The sequence below is a fragment of the Humulus lupulus genome, chromosome 3, assembly GCF_963169125.1.
Source record: "Humulus lupulus chromosome 3, drHumLupu1.1, whole genome shotgun sequence".
Taxonomy (NCBI): Eukaryota; Viridiplantae; Streptophyta; class Magnoliopsida; order Rosales; family Cannabaceae; genus Humulus; species Humulus lupulus.
The window spans coordinates 94,710,903-94,729,330 of NC_084795.1; the positions used below are offsets into that span (position 1 = coordinate 94,710,903).

The 18,428-nt window shown below is 39.0% G+C and overlaps 1 long non-coding RNA gene and 1 pseudogene across 1 annotated transcript; both read right to left on the reverse strand.

Moving 5' to 3' along the window:
- Positions 1 to 3,387: 3,387 nt before the first annotated feature.
- Positions 3,388 to 6,166, reverse strand: LOC133824716 (anthranilate phosphoribosyltransferase, chloroplastic-like; annotated as a pseudogene).
- A 612-nt stretch (positions 6,167 to 6,778) lies between these two features.
- LOC133821258 (uncharacterized) lies at positions 6,779 to 8,128 on the reverse strand. The gene is made up of 3 exons (XR_009887416.1): positions 7,888 to 8,128; positions 7,455 to 7,511; positions 6,779 to 6,865 (listed from the first exon to the last, which is right to left on the reverse strand). It is a non-coding gene; the product is annotated as an uncharacterized LOC133821258 (long non-coding RNA).
- Positions 8,129 to 18,428: the final 10,300 nt, after the last annotated feature.

Sequence of the window (18,428 nt, forward strand, 5' to 3'; positions counted from 1 at the left end):
AGAGATGATGATGAATAAATTCAGTAGTTGGGATTACTATAATAGCCCTACCATTGAAGGTCGTTTGCTTATTATTTGGAGGAAAAGCTTTGTTAGAGTAATAATCATTGCTGAATCTTCTCAGTTTGTTCACTGCTATGTGAAAATTTCAGGTTAGGAAGAAGCTTTCTGTGTTACATTTGTTTATGGTTTAAACACCATTGATGAGAGGAAAAGTTTGTGGGTGGATCTATTGAGTCTTAGGTTTCCTGTGAAGCCTTGGCTGCTGCTTGGAGATTTCAATGCAGTGTTCAATATTGAAGACAAATCTGGTGGGAATCCTACTTCTATAAATGACTTGACTGATGCTACTTTATGGCAAGCTCAAGTTCATGCGGAAGCTCTAAAAAGATCAGGCTCGAATTTCACTTGGTCTAACAACCAAGATGGCACAAATAGAATCTATTCTAGAATAGATCATGCTTTTGCCAATGAGGATTGGCATGATGTTTTTCCTAACACTACAGCCCATTTTGCTTGGGAATCTATTTCTGACCATTGCTCGTGTGTGGTTGCTGCTACTGTCTCAGAGAAGATTGGGTTTAAGCCCTTTCGTTATTATAATTTTTTGGCTGAACACCCGGAGTTCAAGGAGTTAGTTACTGCCAGTTGGGAAAAGCCTTTGGCTGTTAGTGGTTTGAAAGGTATCTACTATAAGCTTATGAGTTTAAAACATAGCCTTAAGAAGTTTAATAATGCTACTATAGGAGATGTGGGGAAAGCTTACTTTGAAGCTAAAGCCAATTTCATTGATGCTAGACAGCAGGCCCAAGCTCATCCGAGAGACATAGCTTACCAGGATATGGAAAAGACTGCTGCTGAGATTTTAAGCAGTAAAGAGAAGATGTACTTCAGTTTTCTGAGTCAACGAAGTAAAGTTAAGTGGCTCCAACAAGGGGATGAGAATACTTTGTATTTTCACGCTTATTTGAAGAAAAGGAAGGTGGAGAATAGGATAGCAACTTTTGTTACTGACCAAGGCGCAGTTAATGACAAATTTACTGAAGTTGTTGATCATTTCTTAAACCACTTTCGTTGTTATATGGGGAGCAGAAACACAACCACTATGAGGCTGAATGTTGAGTGTTTAGAAAAGGGTACTAGGCTCAACCTGGAGCAGCAGCTTGATTTACTGAAACCATTCTCGAATAAGGAAATCAAGGAAGTTCTTTTCAGTATTCCAGATGTGAAATCCCCAGGGCCTGGTGGGTATGGATCGGGTTTTTTCAAATCAATGTAGCCTGTTTTAGGAGCTGAAGTGTGCAGAGCAATTTCAGATTTCTTCAATATAGGGAGTATGCCTTCTGAGTTTCATGCTACAATGATTTCTTTAATTCCTAAGAAGGATAACCCTTCGAGAGCTGTAGACTACCGTCCTATTGCGTGCTGTTCCACAATTTACAAATGCATTTCTAAATTGATGTGTTTGAGGCTTGCGGGAGTGCTTCCTTCCTTGGTCAACCAAAACCAAGGAGCTTTCATTAAGGGTAGATCCATAGCTCACAATGTGATGATGTTGCAAGATCTTTTGAAGAATTACAAGAGAAAGACAGTTTCTCCTAGATGTGCCATTAAAATAGATATAAGCAAGGCCTATGATACTGTGAATTGGGATTTTCTTGAGGCTCTGCTCAATGCCTTCAACTTACCTAAAAAGTTTGTTCAAAGGGTGATGATATGTCTTCGGTCAACAACCTATTCTATATCTATGAATGTGAGGGTGCAAGGCAGCTTCAAAGGTGAGAAAGGGTTGAGACAAGGTGATCCGTTATCACCTTTGCTCTTTGTCCTAATCATGGAATACCTTACTAGAAGACTTCAGCTAGCTGCTACTCACCCTTTATTCAGGTATCATCCTATGTGTAAGGGATTAAATCTCATTAACCTCTGCTTTGCAGATGATTTAATCCTTTTCTGCAAAGGATCAAGGCAGTCAATGTTAGTCATTAAAGAGGTGTTGGATGAGTTCAGCAAAAACAACAGGGTTACATATCAGTGAGGACAAATCGCAGGTCTACTTTGGTGGTGTTAACTCTAGTGAGAAGAGCGCTATCCTCAGTGATCTTCATCTCACAGAAGGAGTGTTCCCTCGCAAGTATCTGGGGGTGCCTCTTAGGCCTACTAAATGGAAAGCTGAAGACTGTGGCATTATTATCAAGAAAATAAATCAGAGGCTGCACTCTTGGGCTAGTAGGCATTTATCTTTTGCTGAAAGAATCCAGTTGATTCACTCTGTGTTGTTTGGTCTTCGTAACTACTGGATGAGCATTTTTGTGCTGCCTCACAGTGTTACTAGGGAGGTTGAGAAACTTTGCAAAGGTTTTTTATGGGGTGTTAATGGTAATAGGAGTAAGATTCATGTTGCCTCATGGGAAAAGGTGTGTCTCCCGAAGTCTTATGGGGGTCTTGGGTTCAAGAATGGGATTAAATGGAACCATGCTATCCTAGCTAAATTTGTTTGGGCCATCACAAGAAAGAGTGACCTTCTTTGGGTCAAATGGATCAATTCCATTTATCTTAAAGGCGCCTCTTTCTGGTCTTATGATCTTAAACCAGACACGAGCTGGTACTAGCGTAAGCTATGTCATTTGAGATAGCGATTTACAAGATCAGATATTGAAGCTGCTAGTTGTTCAGGTAAATTCAAATCTTCAGCTCTTTATAACAGTACTTTAAATCAATCTCATATCTGCTACTATTATAAAGCTATCTGGAATACTTTGAATTTGCCTAAGCACCGTTTTATGTTGTGGCAAGTGGTGAATTCCCAGCTCCTGACCAGAGATAATATGGTCAAGTTTCATCTTGACTTGGACTCCTTAGACTGCCCTGTGTGTGGTGACAGTTACAAAAATCATGAGCACCTGTTCTTCAGATGCAGTTTGTCTCGAAGAGTAGTAGATCAGATCTTTGATTGGTTAGGCATGAGTGCTTGTCCAAAGGATTACAATGGTTGGACTAGTTGGCTGAACTTGAAAATGGCAGGAATGGTGCACTGTATCAATGTTGTTGTTCTTGCAGCAATCAGCTATTGTGTTTGGATTAATAGGAATAGGTGTTTTTTTGAAGGCTATTCCAATTCAGTTTCTCATATTGTGAATGATGTAAAAAATATAGTGAAGTACAGATTACAATTTGTAAAAAATAGAAACTTGAATAGGCTTGAGAGAAATTACTTGATGAGATTACTTATGTAATTAGTTTGTACTGTTTGGAGGAGCTTCCTTTTTAGGAGCTCTTGGAGAGTTGGAGGGTGTATTTGTTCAGTAGATTAATGAAGTTTTCATTCTTCTTGATCAAAAAAATAATAATAATAAATAAATAAAAATAACCACTTAGAACTATTCCTTACAATTTGAAGCCCACTGTATATTCGGTAGAAATCCTTTGAAGTTGTAATGTCAACAAATCCTGTTTTGGGAATAGCACTCCATTTACTACAATACTTATCCAATGCTGCACTTGTAAAGGCGAGGGCAATTCAAGCACACTTCCAGTATTCATATTTGCCTTGTATAAAAGATCTGCAATTGGAAGACACTTCAATATTTTAAATGAACTATAAAGATAAAAGCAAGATTCGCATATCAATTTAGGAAGCAAGACTTTCCCTGCAACTTTTGCTTGTTTTGATAGGGTGCTGAAAGAGGTTGGATTTGGGCACCTTGGCTTAGATAATATTGCAGTAGTGACTGATTTAAAGAGACTGACAATTGGACTATCTCCACCATCTTGAGAATGTAATACTTGCCCATCTGCACTAGGAAGTAAACCCAGCCAAGGGGCTATTTGCATGAAGTGCCAGGTATCTTGCCCATCAGCATGTGAGATGGCAACAATGAGATTCAAACCCCATTGGACACATCTATCCACTGAATGAGTGTCTTGATAGCTTTGCCTGATAGTTGAGTCTCGTGAGCCAGAGCGATCCCTTCAGCCAAAGAGTTCACATTGCCACTAACCAAGAGCGTTGCTGCTACATTCAAGATCTGATCCAATTTTTTGGCATGAATTATGTTCTCAATAAAACTTAAGGCACTAGTGCTTTGTCATAAGAATTAAGGAGATACTTACAAATGCATCTGCAATTGAACTTTTCTCCCCTGACAATACGCACTTTAGTGCCTCGGCATTATACTCTGGGCCTCCACCTCGCAAGTAATCCAGGGTACACCAAGGAATCCCAAAGTCCATTGCATAATCAGTGATTTGTTAGCAGATTGAAGTGGAATATAACATCTGAAATTCCATCTTGGTAGCCTAAATGGCATATTTCCTTGAACGGAAAAGAAAACAAAATTAAAAACTAGCGACAAGTTTCTCACATGGATCAAATGAGAAATTCTCAATCTTTTCTGGTGTAACATCAAGGATTAGCCCAGGACCTGTGAGTAGTTTTGAAGATTATGTACGCTGAAACTTGTATATAAAAAAAATTAGCTTATGGAAGTCAAAACTTTCCAACTACTAGACGCATTAACAAGGGGGCTCATCTCATCCAAGCCCTCTGAGTGAACAACTAATGCTCGTTTCATGCCCAATCGCTGCAATGCTTTAGCCATCTTCAAAACCTATTCAATGAACCACAGAAACATGAAACAAGGTATTAAAAGATTATGCTTGTCAAAGAGTTGTGTAATGTGAATTACATGCAAAGCATAGTGATGTAGAATTTATAAGCCATTCAATCTATTTGCATTAAAGGATAGACATTATAAAATAAAATAAACACTTTGTTTTCATTAGTTAAACTGGCTCCACGCAGCTAGATGGGTCCTTACGATTTACACTAAAATTACAGAAGACTGAGCTAGATGATAGAGAGTATCACAAGTCACAAATGGAAAAGGCATTCAGATCTTTATTGTTTGTTCCTATGTGGACTTTATATTTTTTGTTTTACAAACGGTTCCATCATCATTTATGTAAAAGCCTTAGATATGCTAGTCATATTTGCTAGTCACCATGAACATCATATGTAGACCACAATTCAACAAAACAAGTAGAAGTAAAGTTTAAAATAATAAAAATCATAAAAAAACTTACCAAATCTTCTGCATAGACACCCACAACAGCATACGGTACTCTTGCTGGGTTTAACATAGGGCCTAATATAATAAATACAATTTTTACTTTCAGCTTTTTCCTGACTGAGCAGACAAGCTTCATTGCTGGATGATATGTTGGAGCCATCATAAATCCAATGCCTACTTCTTTCACACAGCTTGAAACTCCCTGTTATCAGGAGATAAATTGACCACATGATAATTAGTTCAGTTACACTCTTACAAGATGAGAAGCTGCTGCTGACAAAGACATTGACAAATTTGAAATTGGTTTAGCATCTTATTAATCTACCAGCTTATTCATCTAAAACAAAAATTTTACAGCACCAACCTCAGGTTCCAGGTCGATAACTATCCCCAACTCTTATTATACATCGGCACTTCCACATGCCGAAGAACTTGAACGATTTCCTTGCTTAAAGGGAAAAAAATCAAGTTTAGCTCTAATAATTTACAATATGGGATCACATTCATGTCAAGTTATCAATAAAATTGATGCCACCTTCGCAATTTTGGCACCACAAGCTGCAGCAAGTATTGAAGCTCCAGTCGAAATGTTAACTATGTTTGCTCCATCACCACCTGTTCCAACAATGTCCACTGCATAAAGTAAGCCCTCTACTTCTAAACTATGCTTGATCATCGCCCTCGCAAGCCCCACAATCTGTTTAACCACTAAAATCCATAAGTCATTTCTTTACTTATTTCCTTGAAACATACCCCCAAAAATTCTTCAGTAGAGAACCTACAGCCTATCAAAATTTCTTTGAAAATAAACAATTGCATTGATAACAGTTCTTTCTATCCAAACAGCATGGTAATAAGACTTTCAACTGTCTAAAATCCTGGTAGGAAAAACTAGGTTATCTAGTATAAATAAATTCACATTGATATGAATAAAGGAACCTTACTTCCTCAAAAGTCTCTCCTTTGGCTCTCAGTAACACCAGAAAAGCACTAATCAAAGCCTCATTAGCACCATTCAGCAAAAAATCCAGTGACACTTCAGCCTCTGAATTCAAGATGAATATAATGCAAAAAACATGGAGATGGCTTCCCATTAGATTCTATCACTTTTATAATAAATAATTATATTATATATATATGAGAGGAAGAGAATTTATTTTTAAAAGTAAACATGCAATACATAGCATGTAAACGAGCCTGATCTCATTGTTGGCATGTTAAAATAAGAACTACCATTGTCAGGACTTAAAATTCTTGACTCTAAATAGTAAGACTAGAAAGGAATTGACTTTGCAACGAACTGAATTGATCCACATTTTTTACCCACTTCGCTTGTGGCTAGGCTGAATGGTTGATCAAATCAATTCTGATAAACATTGACCTATGTGTACCTAAAAAGCAAAGCAATTCTATCATCCAGCAACAAATACTGTCCAGAATAACTGAAAGCAACAGTTTACACCAAGTACAAATCTTTCACCTCCAAATATATGGGGCCTATTTGTCACTGCATCACAGACCTCTATTTGATGTCACTTCAAAATTATCCTCATTAATAGGTGCTTCTAACCCATAAATGGTAGCCAATTCTATCAGGGAGACTTCTCTTCTTCTTAATATTTTTTTCTTTCTAATGTAGCATAAATAAGAGTACACCATAAAGGATAACAAAATCACAAGACCAATGGAAATGTATTTTACCGAATGTTGCTTTTTCTTGGAAAGAATTTGCACAAGTTTGTATAATTTTTGAAGAACTTCCTCATTAACTCATCCACAACAACATCTTCTAACTGTGATGGCAAATATCATAAAGTCAAATTTATATAAGATGATTAGTTAAAGGCAAAGATTTACAACCTTAATTAAGCCAAAGCTGCTAAACCTTCCATGGGAAGAGAAGAATAAAAAAAGGGAAAGAAGAATATGTAGAGAACAAGAATGAGTTAAGTTATTTTTTTTCTGACCAAAGGAAAACTAGATAATGGAAAATTATAAATTTGCCACTTAAAAATTTCAAGACAGCCATTTGTTTTCACTTAGTTCACTCTAGCGCTTTTTCTAATATTTATTATAATACTTTTTCTATAGTCTTATAATGATGTATTTTGGAAATAGGTGTTTGGTGTAGTGATACAAAACCTCTTCCCCTCAGAAAAATAAATAATCACAACAACAAAAATGCAGCAACGATTTATTTACGGAATTTTGGACTTATAAATCAGAATTAAAAACTTATGATTACCCTATTCTCCCTACCATGAACAAGTAGATGTCACAACAACAAGAAGCATCTTAGAACTAAAATAAAATGAAAAACCTGAAGCATTTAGGAAACATCTCTTGCTAAGTACTGATTTAAAGAAAGGAGAACCAACCAACCTGTAGAAGTTGATTCAAGATAATAGGCCCCACAAATTGAGAAAGATCATTGCCAATCTACAAGTTATAAAGTGAACAAAAAAATAGAATATTAGAAAACATAATGCTTAAAGTTTAACAACACAGACACCATTACAAAGTACTGAATCTTCAAGACGCAAAAAAAAAAAAAAAAGAAACAAAAACAAATGGTTTCATCATACCCTTTTTTATTTATTAAAAGAAAAACACCCTCTCAATAATGAATGAGCTTAATACACTACCCAAAATTCACATCGCATTCCTACCTTTGAGAAGCTCACACACTGGTGACCATAGATTTAAAATTTCATATCACAAGACAAGTAAATGTGTTTTGAAATATGAGCCTAATTGTAAGTGCATAAATCATATTTTGAAGCCTACATAATCAAAATTTAATATTATTATTTACCTTTTATCATACATTTTTTTTGACAAAGGTCACATGGCCTTTTATTATACTGTAAGTATGACAAAAATATAGGCTCATCTTTCCATTGCTAGTTTGAATCTCAGCTTCCTCACCATCAATGTTTGAAACTTGTCCATCAACCCAGACTAATTCTGGATCTCCAACCCAAACATGAGAACCAACAATAATATTAATCGGCAAGCCCTGCAGCAGGTAAAAGTTCAAATATAATTTTACAATGAACTGAAGAATATAATTAAATATCCTTATTGAATTATTAGTACATGAGAAAATAAATTGTTTCAACTAAATGAAAATGTATATTCATGAAAATAGTCTCAATAAAACAAATGAAAGTCTCAACAAAAATTTTCATATTCAAAAACAGAACCATTTGACAAAGTTCTCAACGTCGATCAACATGAATAATAATAATAATATAGCTAATTATAGTGTATGAAGATATAGAAGCTTAAACTATTACCACATGAGATGCTAAATTCAACAAATTTCAATAACACATTTTGTTAAATTATAAAAATTTAGAATGAAGTTAATTGTGAGAGTAGAGTACCATTTTGAGACTCATGGAAGATGTTGAGATTGATCTTCCTATTCACACTCTTCTTTATTCCAAGAACAGAACATGCATGCAAGCACCACAAGAACAGAATAGTTGTAACTCTCTCTTCTTTATTCAGTAAAAGTAATACAAAAGAATAGACAGAGGAATTGTGTCTAGGTTGGTTTTAAAATAATGAGCTGAGGTCCCTTATATATGGGTATCAAACTCAGTTACATGAGCAAGCCTCTAACTAAACCTAGGTTAACTAAACTAATGGTTACAAACAGAAGTTAATTGTTAACAGCTGTCTAACAGCCTACATTAACGGCCACACTTACATATTTCCACCTTGGTTGTCAATGTAGGTGATAAAAGTACAAATATAAATAACAAAACAAAAACAATTAACTTGTAACATTATTGAGTTTCAGTAATATTCAACAAATTCAGACAATGTCTGAACTTTGCTGTGGATAATGGTTTGGTGAGCATGTCTGAAGGGTTCTCCTCTGTTGATATCTTCTCAAGCTTGACCTTCCCTTCAGCTATAACATCTCTGATAAAATGTAGCCGGACATCAATGTGCTTAGTTCTCTCATGGTACATATGGTTCTTGCTCAAATGGAGTGCACTTTGGCTATCACTGAAAACTGTAACACTCCTTTGATCAATTCCCATTTCTCTACTCAGTCCTTTTAACCATAGTGCTTCCTTTACTGCTTCGGTACAAGCTATATACTCTGCCTCAGTGGTTGATAAAGCCACTATTGATTGCAAATTTGCCTTCCAGCTGATAACACAGTCATTAAGTTTTAAAATGTACCCTGTTTGAGACCTCCTACTATCAATATCTCCTGCATAATCTGAATCAACAAAGCCAACAACTTCAGGATTTGATGAGCCTGATTTGTACAGTAGTCCCACATTTGATGTTCCTTTCAAGTATCTAACTACCCATTTGACAGCTTCCCAGTGTTCTAGTCCTGGATTTCCCATGTACCTGCTGATAACACTCACTCCTTGTCCAAGGTCTGGTCGGGTAATGTACATTAGACTTCCAACCAAACTAGTGTAAGGGATGTTCTTCATGTGACTTAGAGCTTCGGCATTTGAGGGTGCTTGAGTGTTTGACAGTTTGAAATGTTGTGCTATGGGAGTGCTTACTGGTTTGGCATCCATGAATCCATAATTGTTAAGCACCTTTGAGATATATCCACCTTGAGATAGCATAAGACTCTTTGATTTCCTATCTCTTAGTATCTCAATTCCTAAGATCTTTCTTGCTGAACCAAGATCTTTCATTTCAAACTCCGCACTGAGTATTTTCTTTACTTTGTTGATTTCTTCCATATGCTTGCAAGCTATTAGCATATCATCAACATATAAAAGCAAATACGCCACAGATTTCACATGACTGGTTTTGACATAGACACAACTGTCATAAGCACTCCTTTTGAAACCTGTTTTAGTGATATATTCATTGAATCGTTTGTACCATTGCCTAGGTGATTGCTTCAAGCCATACAAAGATTTCCTAAGCAAACAAACTTGATCTTCCATGCCCTTAACCTCGAAACCTTCTGGCTGCCTCATATGAATTTCCTCATTCAACTCTTATTTTTGTGTGAATCCCCTTGCAACTAGTCTAGCTTTGAACCTTGCCTTCTCCACCCCTGGAATTTCTTCTTTGTATTTGAAAATCCATCTGCAGCCCACCACTCTTCTATCAGCTGGTTTCTTCACTAGAATCCATGTTCTATTTTTGTTAAGGGACTGAATTTCTTCTTCCATGGCACATCTCCATTTGCCACTATCGGCTGATTCCATTGCTTCTTTGTAAGATTCAGGCTCATTTTCATGCATCTCAGCCACATTCAGAGAAAAATGAAGTATTCCAACATAGCCAAATCTATCTGGTGCCTTGATTGTTCTTCTCTCTCGGTCCCTAGTCAACTGGTAGTCCTGGATATCAGCATCCAATTCCTCTTCAGTATTTCCTTGTGTCTCTTCATTTAGTCCATCTGTTTCAACATTATCTTGTTCATCAAGTTCCACCTTAAGTTATGATCTATCAATCTCTGTATTTGTACTTGATTGACCGACTGAACTTAATGTATCCTTATACATTTTATCTTCTTCAAATACTACATCCCTGCTTATGAAAAACTTTTGATGATTCCCTTGCTCAATGCTCCAGAATTTATACCCTTTCATACCCTCTGGGTATCCCAAGAAGATACATTTTCTAGCCCTTGGCTCTAACTTTCCTTGTCTGATATGAGCATATACCAAACATCCAAAAGTTCTCAATACATCATACTGAGCAGGTTGACCTGTCCATACTTCTATTGGAGTCTTGAAACTGATAGCAGAAAAAGGGCACCTATTGATTAAATAGCATGCAGTAATAGCAGCTTCTACCCAGAAAACTTTAGGTAATCCAGAGAAAATTAGCATACATCTAACACGTTCAAGTATGGTCCTATTCATCCTTTCAGCTAGGCTATTCTGTTGAGGAGTTCTTGGTACTGTTAGGTGCCTTACAATGCCATTTTTCTTGCAAAATTGATTGATGTCCTCTTAACAAAACTCCAAGCCATTGTCTATCCTCAGCTTTTTAATCTTTCTTCCAGTTTGTGTTTCAACCAAAGTTTTCCATTCTTTGAATTTCCCAAAGGCTTCATTCTTATACTTGAGTATATACAACCACACATACCTGGAATGATCATCAATGAAAGTCAAGAAATATCGAGCTCCACCTTTAGAAATAGTCCTTGAGGCTCCCCAAAGGTCCGAATGAATGTAATCTAGAGTTTCTTTTGTATTATGCTTGCCAACTCCAAACTTAACTCTTGTAGACTTCCCAAGCACACACTGCTCACAAAAATCCAGGTCCTGTGCTACATTCTTTCCAAGCAAACCTCTTCTGTTTAAGATTTCTAGACCCTTCTGACTTACATGGCCTAATCATCGATGCCAAAGTGTGGATGAGTTGCTCATTTCTTTTGAGGCTAAAGAGATTAAGTTCTTTGAAGTATTTCCCTGCAGTACATATACTCCATTAATCATTGACCCCTTCATGACAGTCATTGACCCCTTTAAAACTTTGAGAACTCCACCTTCCACCTTAACTGTAAAGCCTCCTTTGTCTAACATGGCTACTGAAATTAAGTTTCTCTTAATTTCGGGTACATGTCTTAACTCACTAATGGTTCCTCCTATTAACTGAAGCTTGACAAACCCAATACCAACAATAGGACATCACCTATTATCTCCCAACTTCACGGTTCCTCCACTGATTTCTTTATAGTCAGTAAATTGACTTCGATCAGGACAAACATGAAATGAGCATCCAGAGTCAATAACCCAATCCAAGCCTAAGTAACCATTTGTGATGTAATGCCCTACTTCCTTAGAGCCGTTACTAAGTGAGTTTTAAGACAAAACAGTGCAATGAACTCGCTAACCGAGGTTTTGAAACAAAAGTGTGACTAATAAAAGTTAAGGCTGTAATCTTTGAAAATGCGTTGACTTAATAAAAACTTCTAGTATTAAACAATTGGGATCCCAAAGTAAGGTTTGAAAACTATTTACATCTTGAAATAAGTTTACAGTTGATCAGTTCTAAAAATCATAGATTATTACAGCCATTTTCAAATAAACCCCCAACCAAAGCAGTCGGGCAGGCCAAACATGTACGCGTCGCTTCACGCTCTCCGTACTCATGGTTGGTTGACTCAGTCATTGCCCTTACCTGCAACACGGAGCACCCGTGAGCCGAAGCCCAGCAAGAAAACTCATGCAGAACATAACATATGCAATTTATACAGTTTATCATAACAGATAATCCACATATAAACAAGTCAACCATTAGACTAAGCAAACACGGCCATGCCGCCCCCGAAACCTTACCGAAGCCTGGGGTCTCGGTCCTCACCGTAGGGATAACACACGTATCCCCTGGGTCCCACCCTGACCATAAGCATCCCATGTGCTAGGTGTTACTTCCGGCTCCGCTGCCGTTGTCGGCCTTGCCGCCCTCGGCCATAGCCGTTCATTTCACTATGATCACATATAGCATAAATCAAACAACATTCAAACAATTATCAATACATTTAAGTCTACACCCTAACATGTAATGCAATATAGGGCCATGCCCGGCAATCATCTCATCATGCAATATAGGGTCGTGCCCCGCAATCACAATATGGGCCCACGCCCTATCCTACGGGTGTTATAGTTTTCTTACCTGTATCCCGAGCTTCACAATGCACCAAAGTCACGAGCACGGTCCTCTAGCACGAGCCTCTCCAATAGCCTAGTCACAACACACATAAAACAGTTTTTAATACTAACCAACCCAAAACCACTTCCCGGGACCAATCCCGCACTCTCGGGACCTCTAAAACCTTAAAACAACACCCCGAAGACATCCCCCGAACCCCCGGAGCAAAGGCCTAAAATTGCCAAAAATGATAACCTGAAATTGGCCTTGTGCCGCGGCACAACTTTCTTGTGCCGCGGCACCCAGCAAGTTAGGGGCTCCACGCCGCGGCACGCAAAATCTGTGCCGCGGCACGCCTTCGCAGACCCAGAATTCTGGGTTTTCCTTCGCATTTTCCCGAGCTTCAACCTCTCCAAATCACCCCAAACCAATACCTAAACCCCAAAACTCAAATCCAAACTTCATATGAACAATCTATCAACCTATAGACACTAGAATCAAGATCAAAACATCAACACACCCAAGATCCACACCTTTGATTTCAACTTAAGAAATCTAAACCCAAAACCTTGAAAAGCTTAACTCAAGCATTAAATTCCTCAAATCAACACAGAAAACAAACTTAAGTGTGTATAAAATCCATACCTCAAGTGAAGAATCCTCCCAACAAGCTTCCTTGATCTCCTCCTAAGCTCCCAAATCAGCTCTTCTACCCTTCTTCTTCTTTTCTTTTTACTTGCCCTTGCTCTTCTTTCTCCTCCTCTTTCTTCTCTTCAATTTCTATCAAAGCATCAAGTGACCCCAAATGCCCAAACCGTGTACCCCTAAAACCCAGCTGAAAATTGTATATTACCCTTGCCAAATGACCATGCTACCCCTTCAAATAATCCTTTCCCAACTAAGTCCTCAAGGGCACTCTAGTCCTTTCACTAATATTGCAATTCTACCATTTCTTTCACCTAACTTGTTACTCTCAGCAGTAACTAATGGTTACCCAGGTTACTCAATCACCAATAACCATTACCCGCTAAATCTCAACTTAGCCATAAAATTCCCGAGGTACCCCTAGGCTCCTCCCGAGCCGGCTATAGAATTCCCGTTGTGACTCTTAAGTTAAATTTGCTCTCTAGGACCGTCTCGGCACGTGCATCACAATAATAACACCACACTCACGTGGTACAATTCACAGAATGAAAATATCACATATATGCCCTCAGCGGGCTAAAATTACTATTAGGCCCTTCTAACACGATCCGGGCCTACATGCATACTAATATACATAGTCATGCATCTCAGATAAACAAATAGTCATATAACATGCTTTAAATCATAATCATGCATTAAACTCATAAAGTCACACATAAATTCCAATATGCCCTCCAGGCACACTAATCAAGGCCCTTGAGCCTTATTAGCGATTTTGGGTCGTTACAACTATCCCCTCCTCATAAAAATTTCGTCCTCGAAATTTATCCAAACACATCAGTCAGTAAACCCGCAACTCTGACCCTGAATTCCAAGGTCCACCGCCTTTACTTTACTTTTCAACAACACTCTTACAAGAGTAACAATCTTGCCCCACAAGATCTTGTCTAATAGCCATGCTCTCGATAGCCCCTTGTTAACCCTGCAACCCTGCCGAAGCCCAAGGTCTGCCTAGATTACAATGACCAATTCATTGTCTTATTCATGATTCCAGAGATACTCAAAAGTCATCACCTCTACTAGGTGGGATCAACTTGTAGGCCCCGCTGGCCTAACCCTTAGTACAACTTCAGAATTTTATGTCGAATCAAGAGTAAGAACTCTCCCTTCTTTCTCTGAACACCTTACAGATCCTCGTCTGTTATTACGCAGAGACGCAACTCTTTCTTCCCGGAACTTTATTTCCTCAAAACTTATCAATTTACCAGCTCTTTATTCTTTCAAATAGGCAGACACCCCTGCCTTAAGAAGTTTCAACGACCTCTTTGGCTTTCTTTCAGAACTAAAGCCAAACCATAGTATTCTCTAACCTTCACCTCTTACCATGTCCTATGTTGTGTTACAATAACAAGACACCAGCAACTGCCACCACGATTAACTCATCAGGGATTACACTTCCCTTAATACCTCAAGCATTCGCCTACTCAGCGCTCAATTCTTTAAGATATCTGATAAACTTTCAGACTACCATTTCACTTGCAATCGACTGATAATCCCAGATTCCCACTCTGTTCCTTTCGTTCTCTAAATCCATTCCAAAATTTAAAATACTATAGGGTCTCCATTCAATATCATCGACGCTCCATCCTGAAACCAGTTCACTTGACCCAACTACACTAACTCGATCAACTGAGTTAAAACTTTTCATGTCCGGATACCTTACTTAAGGTCTATTGTGGTCTATCCCCACGATGCACCACCACATCACCTAACCCTTCAGGGTCCAAAGGAAAACACTAGACTCTGTCACCCGCTCGACCCTCCCGGTACGACGCACCCTAGGAGGTGGAATGATATCCATTCAGAATTCTCATTCGCAAACCAAATCTAATTGGATCCTTCATCCATTCCTGGTATCCTAACTTGTACCACCTAAGCAGGGTTCTTCTCTGCTTCGACCCAAGCCAACACTTCGGATTCCATAGCTCAGTGACCCTCATTAGCTAATCATACCTACTAACGTTACGCCAATCTCAGTCATTGCCTTGTCCACTCCATTACAATCTATGGTGTTATCCCTTGACTGACACACGCCTCACAGCTAGGAGTTCCGCCTCCAATTATATCTCCCCTCGCTCAATCGAGGATTTCCAAACACTGATCATCCGTCTGTTACTTTTCACCGCATCTGGGTCTCAACGTTAACCTTCTTAATAATACACAACCCTCAAGTACCTAATGCCATGCACAACAATCGTCTTAACATCCCAAGTGTATCAACCATGATTCATTCAGCCACCTCCCGCGAGGTTCAATCCACCCTCGCGTCAATTTATTCCTGGGCGTGCCCAAATCGTGGTACATACCCCCATTTCCATAACTCTACCATAGATCAGGTCCTTTATGTAATCACTCTTTACTTAACCCAAAACACGCATATATTCCAGCATCACCAGATATCAATCAATTCTTACCTTGTCTTCTAAATTTCTTTCTGATGTGACACCACTCAGTCTGTCTAACCTCAAGTTTTACTGTTCTCCTCGTCTCTGATGTAGTTGTCTCCCGGAGATGCTTGTGCAATAGATGATGCGCTTACCAGTCTTGTTATGCCTTCAATTCTTCAGACGCTCTTCATTAGCTTCTTTGCAGCTTCAGATCAATTCTTCTCTTACCTGTCCTTTCTTCTTGTAGCTGTAATCTGAGAACTCATGACGACACCCAACTAACACTCTGTAGAACCTTGCCTGAGACTCTGCCTTCTGGGTACTAACGTCTTCAGCATAATAATCAGTTGCTTACCATTTCCGTCTGGGAGTAATCCACATGCACTGCTCGTGAGCTTGAAGGGGACTTGCCCAAACCGTTCACGCATTCTCTGCCTAAAGAACTTACCTGTGCGGCTGCAGCTTGAACCATTCTAGAGTCTTTGTTACCAGTTCCTCACACCCTACCCAGTGTAAACTAGACAATTTCCCGAAATGTTTCTATCCTTGGTTTCCAGCTGGTAGTAACCGGGTCATAGATCAATTCTCGGAGACGTCGTCCCATCTTGTATCCAACATTGTACTTTTCGTTCTAACTCGACGATGCTAACGATCCCCGCAGTGTAACACACTGGCTACACCAGGGTCGAATTCCTTCGATTGTTTCAATAGATTTTCTGTCAGCCATAACCGTCTTTTACATCGTTCCTTATACCAATCCTATCTGTAGTCCGACCTTGAAGTACTCCCAAATATTTCTTTTCATACCCACATAATTTTCCACTGGCCAGCTTAGTTTCCACTCAGTCTCATTTGCATACTCCAGATGGTATCCTCTACAATCCATTTGCCAGAGTTTCTTATTTCTTCTCAATAAGTATTACTATCATCAGCCTCTCGAATGGCGCCTTTGAGGCAACCTCTCTATGTCCATCTCCCTCTCGGAACATTTTCAACACCGAGCCCTTCCAGTTCGTTACATGCCCAAAGCATAAGCTCGTCAGTTAAATACTCATCCTTGAGGACTCAGCCTCGAACTTTGAATGTATCGCTGCATTCTAGTTCTCCGTTTCCCGCACCATGGGAAATCCATCCTAACATCTCGAGTCATTCTACGTAGAAGTCATGCCCTCACCTGACCTCCTCTCAGGTGGCATCCTCTTCTTCATGTGCATACCAAATAACCTCCTGGTTCCTGTTGCCATCTCGATAACTACCTATTCGATCAGGCTTCTTTCCAATCTCAATCTAGGTGCCCAAGCACTGTCTGGGGTCCCTTTTACCTCAAAAATCGAGAGTCCGACCTCGCTACATCCTATCAACAGAAATACCATCTTATCAATCAGACTTTTCCCCCTTTCTGGCAAACCAGAAGCCATCGAACTATCTGGGGTTCCTTTAACTCGATTATCACAAATCTATCTTTACTAATTCCATCAAAAGGAAGCACTGCCAATGCGGCTCTAGCACTCATGCTCTATACATCAACCATCAGTTCTTCGAACAACATAGCCCTCTCCGCCATCCACATACAGACGATAATTCCTTACATCAGGGCGGCCCAAATTCCTTAGACTATTCCAGATCTCATATCCTTAAATGGGTCGCCATCCATTCTAGGTACATCCATTAGTATAACTTCCTGAAATGAATTACCCGATTCACCAACCCATTGATTTACACTGTTGTTACTCCCAACAGTCCAAACCAAACTTATAAGCCCACCAGTCTCCACGGTTCTAATCATGTCTTTAAAATCTCTTCTAACCATTCATCATCTAGGTTCTTTCCAACCCATCAAGCCAGTACCTCAGCCCGAGTACCATTTCCAGGCATCTCCCTACCTCAATATTTAACACAACCCTCTAATCAGGATCTCTCATCCTCTTAACCAAGGGTGGAATTAACTCTGCTCATCTATTGATAAATTCCTTGTCAACTCGAACTCTCCTCAAAACCCGAGGTTAACACCCTTTAAGCCTTTCATTTAATACCCTTTTCTGTCCATACCTCACAGTAAACCATCACCGGTAACCTTACTGTTAAAACATCTAAATCAGCCATCTCCCCAGATAATCCGCTGTTCTTCTATCCCATCTCAACTAACAAACTCCACAGCTTACTCACACACTAGTGACCCTTTGCTGCTGCTCTCAGGGATAACTAGAGATATCAACTCCAACTTATATCTAGAATCCCTCTTTCAACACAATATCGAGTCCCCAACCCTTCTAGGAACAAACAACTCCAGTTCATCTGTCAAAACTGACCAACTCCTGAACTCTGTGGTTCATACTCTGAACCAACCCACAACTAGATCCAAATATCCACAGGTATAATGCACACACAAGCCTATACTAGGTCAAATCCACAATGTCATACATTTAGCTACCAAATTTTTATCACCACTAGGTGCTGCTTCTCTTTTCTATTCTTCCTCGTACCAGCAACCCATCTCCAGTGCTTTCATCTCTCTGTTCTATCTTCTTCTTCAATTCTTTGGACATTAACGCGCTTTGGACTTCTTCCAATGTCAAAGAATCCCTCCCATACATCATAGTGTCAACGAAATGTTCGTAACTATCCATGGGCAATGAGTTCAGAACAATGATCGCCTGTT